We start from the raw sequence: 9,449 nt of genomic DNA on the forward strand, positions 1-9,449 counted from the left end.
GTCCCGCACCCCTACAGGAGACTCCTTGGGGGTCCCGCACCCACCTGTAGGGGAAGCAGCTTCCCTGTGCTCTCAGAGAAGGGTCCCCAAGGCCCAGGTGAGGAGGGTATGGGATGGGTCCCCAAGGCCCAGCTGGTGGCTGGCCACAGGCTGCAGGGTAAGGTCACCTGATGGGTCTGCACAGTGGATGCCTTGGATGAAGTCAACTTCCCACAAAGGCGTTTAGGTGAAACCCTTCAGAATGAAGGCTAAGGCCAACTGAACCGCCACAGGCACCTCCCATGCCTGGTTGGGAAGGGCGGGCCCCACCACTCTTTCCGGGGAGGGGGGTCCACGCACCAACTTAAAAGGATGAGTCACTGGATCATGCACCCCTTCGGGCTCAGTGTCTCCCCCAACATGATGACAGTAATACCTGCTTTCCTGGGATTATTGTGTTTTTAACGAGACAATACCCATATGGCAGTCATGCCATTTACTCTGAGTGTACACAATGCTACATTTTGACCTTTCCCAGTCAAATTCAATCAGTGCAGCTGTGGAGTGAGAAGTCAGCTCAGCCTCACTTGGGGTCCCCTCTCCATCTCCAGAGTCACTCCGGAATCACTGCGGTGCCAGAAATACCAGGATCGGGCCTCTGCCCACAGAATCAGCCCCCAGGTCTGCCCCTGCCAGCACTGGCCTGCTCCCTGCAGCCAGCCCCTGAGCAGGTCCGGCCTCCTCGGGGACCTCCTATGAGGTCCCCAAATGGGCCACGTTGGCATTGGGGTTATTTTGAGCTGAGGGCACATCTAGCTCAGACCGTCCCTTCTGGGCCCGACTACCCCCCCACCCCCCATAGAAGGGGAGCACCCCAGAGAGGGCCGAGTGGTGGAGGCCAGAGGAGTCTGCTCAAGCCTCCCCGCCCTGCTCTTGTCCCGAGGTCCTCCCCACAGCTCAGCACCCCAAGCCCGGCTGTCTTGTTAGGCTGGTTTGTGAGCCTGAGTCTGGCCAGTTTTTAGCATTTTCTTCGCTGTGAAACCCCATGCACATAAAATTAAAGGAAAACAGTTTTAATTGGTCTCATTTATTTTTATTCTTTGTTTTCCCTGGTATCCCTTGACCCTTCCTTCTCTCCCCCCGCCTAAGAGCCCCCCCACTTTGTATACTATTGTCTACGAGTTTTTATGAGGATTTTGCTCTGTTGTTTCATCCACTGTCAACCTCCCATATCAGTCTCTGTCACAGCTGCTTGCTTTACTTCGCATCTTTCCCTCTAACTCCCTCCACTTTGCTGTCAATGGCAACATTTCGTCCTTTTTCCTGGCTGAATAGTACTCCATTGCTTCAACAGAGTTCGTTGTGATTCAGTGAGCAATCAGCGGCCACCGAGGCTGTTCCCATGTCCTGCCTATGGTGTGTCGCCCTGCAGTACACAGTGTGGACATGGCCTTGTGAGTTGATTTCAGGTTCTCTGGACTGGTGCCCAAGAACAGCACCTCGGGCCTTATGGATCTCCACGTTCAATTTCTTAAGGCGGGTCCCAATTGCATTCCAAGATGGCTGAGCTGGCTTCCACTCTTTCCAGCTGTGTATCAGGTTCCTCCTTCCCCACCCTCCCTGGCGCTGTTGCTGGGGGTCCAGCCTGTGTGTGAGATGTTGTCCTGGCTTCAACCGTGTCCCTCTCACAGCAAGTCACGGCACGCTTCTGGCTGGTGGTGGTCTAGAGCTCCTCTTTGGCAGCTGGTCTATCACAGCTGCTGCCCAGTGATTAACTGGGAGGTTTGTTTTCCTGTGGATGAATCGACATGTTTTTCGATATTAGCCCACGGTGAATTGTTCGAGGACTCGGCTGGGGGTGTGTCCTTCCTTGCTGCTAGCAAAATCCACTCATCTTCCCATTGCCCACCTTGAGGGCACTTCCCAAGCCTCCTGCCACGCTGCCACCTTGTCCTTCTTCCCCTCTAAAGGCCTTGCACTCGGTCACTCAAGAAATATCCCCCACAATCCCAAGCACCCCACAAGAGTTTCAAAACATGGGGTGTAAAGGGGAAAGGCAGCAGGAACAGCTCTCTGGCCCTTGAAAATGCAAACAAAAATCTCAATAAACCAGCAGCGGCTTATGTACAAGGTAACCCTTAACAGTGGCGATTACTGTCGGGGCCGCCAAAAGCCAGCGGGCAGCGGTCACTGCCGCAGCTCCACCCGGCTCTCGCCACCACGCCCACGTGGCCGGGGTCCAGCTGGCGCTGGTGTGGCCTGGGCAGAGCACGTGCTCAGAGCTCAGGCCTGGACGCGAGCTCTGTCTCTGGAATTGGAGGCGCAAACCCATTCTGCCATCAACATCCGTTTTCCACCAAAAAAAAAGATGAAAGTGTTTGGTCACTCCCCACCCCATCCCCCACCCCAGAGCTCGCAGGGGCGGGGAAGAGCTGGCACCTGGGAATTCCAGCCTCCTCCTCCGTGACTCTTGCAAATAGTAATTTAAGTTGCTCGGTAAACTGGTAATAAAACTCTGGGTATGAGGAAGTTGTAAATTTGACAGGCTGCAAGCCAGAGTCATCCCGGGCGGTTTTCTTGCACCGCGTTCTAGCACCTGTCATGGCGTTGGGAGAGGCTGTGCTGCTTTGCTGCCTGTGAGGGGAATGGCATCAGTGTTGACCCAGTCAGCGGAGAATCATCCCAGCACAGGGACGCAGAGAGCTGCCTGGCCAGGAGCGGTGCTCGGCTAGCAAGGTGTGGCCGTCTCAGCCTCGGCTGCCTGGACTAGAGGAAACGCCAGAGGTGGAGCTGACCTGGTGGGGCCACGCTAGGCGTGTGAATAATTCGTAATGTCCATGCTCAGGAACAGACCTAGAAACTTCTTCCTTTGTGCCTGAGGGCAGACCTCCCAGATGGCTCCACAGGGGAAATTTCCTGGCTCCTTGGATGATCCAGTAAATGGACAATCCCAGATTCTGAATTTTGTGTTTTCAACACAAAAAAAAAAATGTACCACTGAATTCAACAGAAACAGCAATTTCCATCAAAGACCACTTGACATCTGTCATCTGTAACAAATGCATGCACCCAGGAACCCCAGGGGCCAGCCTCCCCCTCGCCCCCACCAGTGCTGACAGTGCCAGGCGACACCAACCTCCATCTCCAGACCCACGGACAGTTATGAACAGTCATTCTCCGCACGTTTTCACAGATCAGTCACGTCCAGAAAGGCAGGAGCCAGCGAGAGACTGACGCCTTTCCTCTCAGGCCACTGAGAAGATCCCACGGTCTTTGCCTGCCACCATCCCCACCCACCCTGGCCCCTCTCCCCCACCCTCTCCACCTCAGAGTCCTCACTGAGTTTATTCAGACTGGACTTTCAGTTTGGCTTTATTTTTCCTCTAGATACCACAGGTATCTGTCTTTCTTCTTCTGACTTACTTCGCGGACACTCATCACTCCCAGCTCCATCCATGTCGCCATATTTTACGTCTGGAATTGGCTGCTGTGTCAATGTCCAGCGTTTGTTTGGACTGCCCTGACCTCCTTTGTCCCTTTCCTGCCCACCCACCACCCCCCATGGCCATACTCTGCCCGGGCCGCCACCCAGCACCCAAACATTCACACACCTTTCTCGTCGGCGTCTCCCTCCAGAGCGGGGTCCGCAAGAGCCTGGGCTTGAGTGTGCTTGGTCCTTGGCCCTGCCCAGCACTCAGGAGAGGCGTGGCACCCAGGAGTCCTATTGTTATTTCCAGAACAAATCCCCGTACCTCAGATAGGGCCTAAGAGCCTGTCCTTGGGGTGTCGTCACTGACCTTGTGTGTTAGCTCATGGCTGTTTGCTGGAAACTCTTTACCCAGAATTTACCCCGTTGACCCCGTTTGCCTAGAGAATCCTTTTGCATTTACATGTTGTAGACCTCCTGAGATTTTTTGTTTTTAATTCATAGATTCTGATACTACTCTGATACTTGGTGGGTCTAATGCAAAAGCATTATAAACCTTCCCTTCAACCTGTAGTCCTCCTGGCATCTAAAGATGGTAATGCAACAGATAAGTTATTGAAATAACCAGAACACCCCAAAACGGACCAGTGGCTCAAGAAGATGTGGTACATGTACGTGGTGGAATACTACTCAGCGATCAAAAATGATAGACTCATGCCATTCGCAGCAACATGGATGGAGCTGGAAGGGATCATGCTCAGTGAAACTAGCCAGAAAGAAAAAGACAATACCAGATGATTCACTTAGAGAAGGAATCTAGAGGACCCAAAGGGTCCGATAAAACCAAACTAAAAAACAAACCCTTGGAAGCTGACATAGAATGAGGCCTCTGAGGGAGTGGGGTCAAGGGTGAGAACCAAGTGGCGAGGAGCACAGGGGACTATGGTGGTGGGTGCATTACAGTAACAGCATCTGAGGAGCAAATATTTCTCACACCACAACCACGTAAAACAATGTTGCCTCCGTAAAAACTTTAAATTAAAAAATAGATGGCTGTGCATTGGGCAGAGGCTGTCCCCTTGGGAAGGGGACCAGAGCGTCGTCATCAGCCCCTGGGTCGCCGCTTGGGGACAGCGAGGAGGAACCTGAGATGCAACTTGGCCTTCGGGGAGCCCCAGGGAGGGGCTTACCGAGCGCTCAGCATTGCCCTTGGAATCGCACTCAGCACCACTGCGCAAGAGCCGTCGCCGTAGGTCAGCATGTCCCAGCCCGGGGATCGGGCGCTAATCCCTCTGCCCATGACCGCATGGGCTCAGCATTTCAGTCATAAGCCCTGAGGTGAACTTCGGAAGGAAAAAGCGCTCTCTCCTGCTGTTGAACTGCCCCTCTATTGAAGTGAAGTGTTCGTTAAATGAAAAGCCCCGTCCTCTCTCGCCGGCACAGGCCTCTTCCATATGGCGTGTATTTTCTTTTTTATTTGTACAGTGGATCACCAGTGTCATGAGTTCATTCATGGGCACTTGAAATGGTGACGTGAGGGGAGCCACAGATGACAAAGCCCATCTGAATGCAGGCAGGCTGACTGAAACACAGCAAACTTCTAAAGGAGACGCAAAACACTTCTAATATGAGATGACTGGTACTCATGCACTCGTTTATTCAGTCATTCATTTTCCACCTGCTCATTCCAGCTCAGGTGGAATAAGCCTGTTCCTGACAGCTGAGGCGGCAGCCCACCTGACTCCACACCTTCCTTTCAGGGGCATCACCCCACACCCTCACATGCTCTGACTGGACACACCAACAAGCCCTCGCGCACATTTCTGGGATGTGGGAGGGCAACTGAGTCAGTCCCCAAGAAGACTCACGCACACGTTAGAGGCCTCCCTGGCCACGCGGCCTCACCTGGCGGATGCACAGAGGCCGCCCCTCTGTCTGGGCGAGTGAAATGGATTCAAAGGATGGAGAGGTTTGCTCTCCCTTCGCTTCGGTCCCTCACATTCCGAGCATCTGGCTGAAAGAGACAGCTGGGGGAGATGGCGTGGATGTTGGCTAGAAGATTCTGGACGGTCCTGACAAGCCAGCCTGGAGGTCAGTGGAATTTACCCTCAAAGCCAGCGGGGCAGGAAGAGAAAGCCATCTGCACCACTGCGAATATCTGGAAACAGCCCATCCCGAGCGCAGCCTGATGCAGGTGAACCGGGCTCTGTGCCGTCGTGGTGCTGATCGTCCAGGCTACGAGGTCGCTGTCCCCAAGACATCTAAAGGAATCTTGGGGGCTTAGGGGGCTGGAGGTGATTCCTAGAGGTGCTTTTGACCAAAGCCCCCTCTCCTGGAGCGCGGCGTGGAGGCCTTGCCTGGGTTTCTGAAAGATACAGAAGAGATGAGGAACCTGTTTGGTTTGGAAGCCTCGAAGGCTGGCTGTGGGTTGGCAGAGGCAGGGGACGGCCCTCTGGCCTGCGAGCACAAGGCTCCATCCACGGGATGCCACAGGGAGGCAGCTTTCTCGGCCCAAGAGCAAGCGGACACAAGAGGCTTTACTGACTTCTTTGGGGAACGTAAGGGCAGGGACCCTCCCAGAGCGCCCTCACTGCGGCACTCTCCAGGCTCTCCAGGCTGAGGCCCGGACTGTGAGGGAGTCTACAAGAGGTGGGGTGAGCCCCCTCCTATGCTTCAGAAGGAGGCTATGATCGCCCTGAGCCAGGCAGGGATTCGCCAGTCTTCAAAGGAGGCGGGAAAAGTGGAGTGTTGAGCAGATTGACTGAAACTAATAACCAAGCCTGGAGCAATCCACAACCTCCCTCAGATTCCTGAGAGCTGGAGGAGCATAAAGAACGGATGAAAGTCTCAAGCTAACCCGGAGTGAAACCGCAGCATCCGGGAGTGGAGGCGACAGTCAGTAATGTGACGGAGTTCAGCAAAACTGTATTAGCATGTGAAGTTACTGAGGCTTCTTCTCAGCTGCACGGGGAGAGCCTCACTGCACCCAGAGAAAAATGGCCTCGTGCAGCAAAAGTTAATGTAATACCATAATATTAGTCTGAAACAAAATAAATAGGATAATATTTTGCATTTCCAGCGTACTTTTATTTTTTTTCAAGTTTTATTTATTTGCATACAGAACTGGGGTACAGGCCAGAGGTGCAGGGGCAGTGAGAGGCTTCACCAGAGACAGAGCGGGGAGCAGAACAGGCAGATGGACGAAGTCCACTGCTGAGGGGAGCAGCGGGCGGGTCAGGAGAGGTCCAAGCTTCTAACAAAGGTCCAGATCCAGCCCCAAATTTACCGAAAAGTTTCCTCGGCTTTCCCCCACAATAATGAGTAAATTCATGCCTGTGGGGGTAACATGCATGACTCTTTCCCCTTCCTATTTACTGGTTCCCCATTTCATAAGGCTGTGCTAAAAGGCACGTCCTGATCCTCTTATGCTCTAGCTTGGCAAAATAAATAAATGTGAATAAAAATTCCCTCCGCTCTTCATTCTGTAGCAAAGCGCTGTGGAATCAATTTCACCCCACCAAGCGGCACTGAAATCAACGGTATAAGCTCCTGAATGCATTTCCATAGGACTTGGCATTGTAAAAATAATTGGATTGCACTGCTAACTCTTCTTTTAGGAAATAGAGAAAATTTGTCTTTGCTAGTAGGTGGGGGTGAAATCTCGCCTGAGTGCTGGTGGGTTTCACCCTGTGTTCCTGGTATTGTCTTGTCAAGAGGAGCTATTACCAAGTCCCAATGAGCCAGGCTGTGCCACCCTCAATGAGGTGTTTAAAACTGCCTTCCCCAGTGAGAATGAAAACACTTCTTTTGTTCCCATCTTTAAATTAACTGCATAGTATTACCACTATCAATGAGGTGTATAACATCAAAATTGCCTTCCCTGGTGAGAAGAAAAACACTTACTTTGTTTCCTTCCTTAAAATTAACTGAGGTTTTTCAAAACTCATCCTTATTCAACCAACAGTCACATCAGAGGGGAGAAGATGGGATTTTTTTTTTAAGATGTATTTATTTATGCACACAGAACTGGGGTACAGGCCAGAGGAGCAGGGGTGTTGAGAGGATTCACCAGAGACAGAGTGGGGAGCAGAACAGGACGACTGACCAATACGCTGCTCAGCGGCGGGCGGTCAGGAGAGGTCTGCTGCGCTGTATGGTCAGCTCCGGGGCAGGGGGGCGTCGAACTCATGCTGCAGTGGCTTTAGCCTCTTAGTGCTGCGCTTTAACCCGCTGCACCACCAGGGAGGGCCCAAAGATGGGGGTTTTAAAACGTTGCTTTGGTAGCCCAGCAAAGGTACCGCTCCTGCTTTCTGGTTAAACCATGCGGAATCCTTCTCTGCTCTTCTCTCTTACTTCCTCCAGTAGCCATGGGGTGTGACCCTCAGGTGCCGAGCGCCTGGAGCAGGTGCTCATGAGTGGGAACTTGCTAGAAAGAAGGAACAGAGGACTCATCAGCCTCGATATTCCTCATGAGTCAGAGGAACTGCTTATTAACAGTTACTTCCAATTAGTAACACCTGAGGGGGCTTCCACAGACATGGCTAAAGGTGTTCCTGTCTCCCGTTTTCCTAGGCGGATTCCAGAGGTAGATGGGGCTTGTCTAGCTCTGGCCAGTACTTGAGAGGAGAGGCGTTCTGTGGTCACTGCCTTGGGAAAGATGTAGCAAACTGTTGAAGGCACAGTTCCAGGTAGGTTTAGCACACAGAAGAACCAAACTCCCTCTAATCCAGGTAAGAATTCTCCAAGAGGAAAGGGTGCTTCCCTGAGAAGGGCTGTGTCCCGACTACCCTTACCCCCAAGGCTGCACCACGGAGGGTGGGAGGGGGAGCGGAGAAGGAAGCATAGGAAAGCCCCCAACAGGTGGGCTTTGCACCTTGAGCCCCTGGAGCAAGGTGCTAGTGCCTCAGTCCCAGGAGGGCCCTGGGAAGCTGTGAGATGCCCAGAGCCCCCTGCTCCTCACAGGCTGGGGAGGTGGGCTCGACGTGACTGAGGGGTGCACAGCTAGACCTGAAGTAGCCCACAGAGCAGTGGGCCCTGGAGTGTTACCTGGGCCCGAGAGAAGCGCGGATAGCAAGGGGTGCCCTGGCCTGCAGACACCTGCTGTGGACCCCAGGAGGGTGGTGAAGTGGCTGTGTGGGCCAGAAATGCAGAGGGAAGGAGCATAGTTCAAAGGATGCCTGGAGTTCTCACCTTGACCTCCACCCACTGGCCCTTTGTCCTGATGCTATGAAAGCCCTGGGGAACAGACACTCACGCTCTCGATGAACTAAAACTCATTTTCTACCGTGGGTGGAATAGGACCTTAGGAAAGGGAATAAACTCCATCCCAGTAAAAGCTTTCCTTGCTCGCCTTGAATGTGTGGACCGAGACTTGCACCTGCTGAAATCCGTTTCTTCGCAAAGCTGTGATTCGCGGGTACCAGAGGACCAAGCATTGCAACAGCATCATTGCTGAGGAAAACTAAAGCCTAAAACCCGGTTCAAGTGCATATATTGGATGGAGGCTGCAGGGTGGGGACAGCCCAGCTCTGCACAGACATGATTGCGGCCACCCCCCCACCACCACCACCACCACATAGCCGCAGGAAAGGAATCGAACACTTAGAGAAGATAGAAGTCAACTAATTTTCCCCAAACCACAACAGTGGTAAATAGTGGAGCCAGAACCCAACCTCCAGAATGTCTGACTCCTGGAGAAATTTCCTTACCCCTCAGCTAAACACTGCCTTCCCCTCTGGCTTCCCAGGGGTCTCCAGGAACAGCCTTTGCTACTTCCTCCGCTGCTCAGCGACGCCCCTGGGTTAGACAAGATCACATTTCATATCCTTCCTGGTACTAATTTCCAAATTGCCCAGTAATTAAATCGACTGTGGCTGCTGCAGCCTTCATCCCTGAACTTCCCAACTGGAGCTCAGCGCTCATCTCTTTTGCAATCACCACACCTGGTGAATTAATAAAAATTGCTGATAATTAAGCTTCACTGAGGAGCACGACGTGATAGGACACCGTCCCAACCCAGAGCCCGGCAGGTGGACGGTATCCC

This window comes from Condylura cristata, unplaced genomic scaffold, assembly GCF_000260355.1.
Source record: "Condylura cristata isolate star-nosed mole 26May11 unplaced genomic scaffold, ConCri1.0 scaffold00014, whole genome shotgun sequence".
Taxonomy (NCBI): Eukaryota; Metazoa; Chordata; class Mammalia; order Eulipotyphla; family Talpidae; genus Condylura; species Condylura cristata.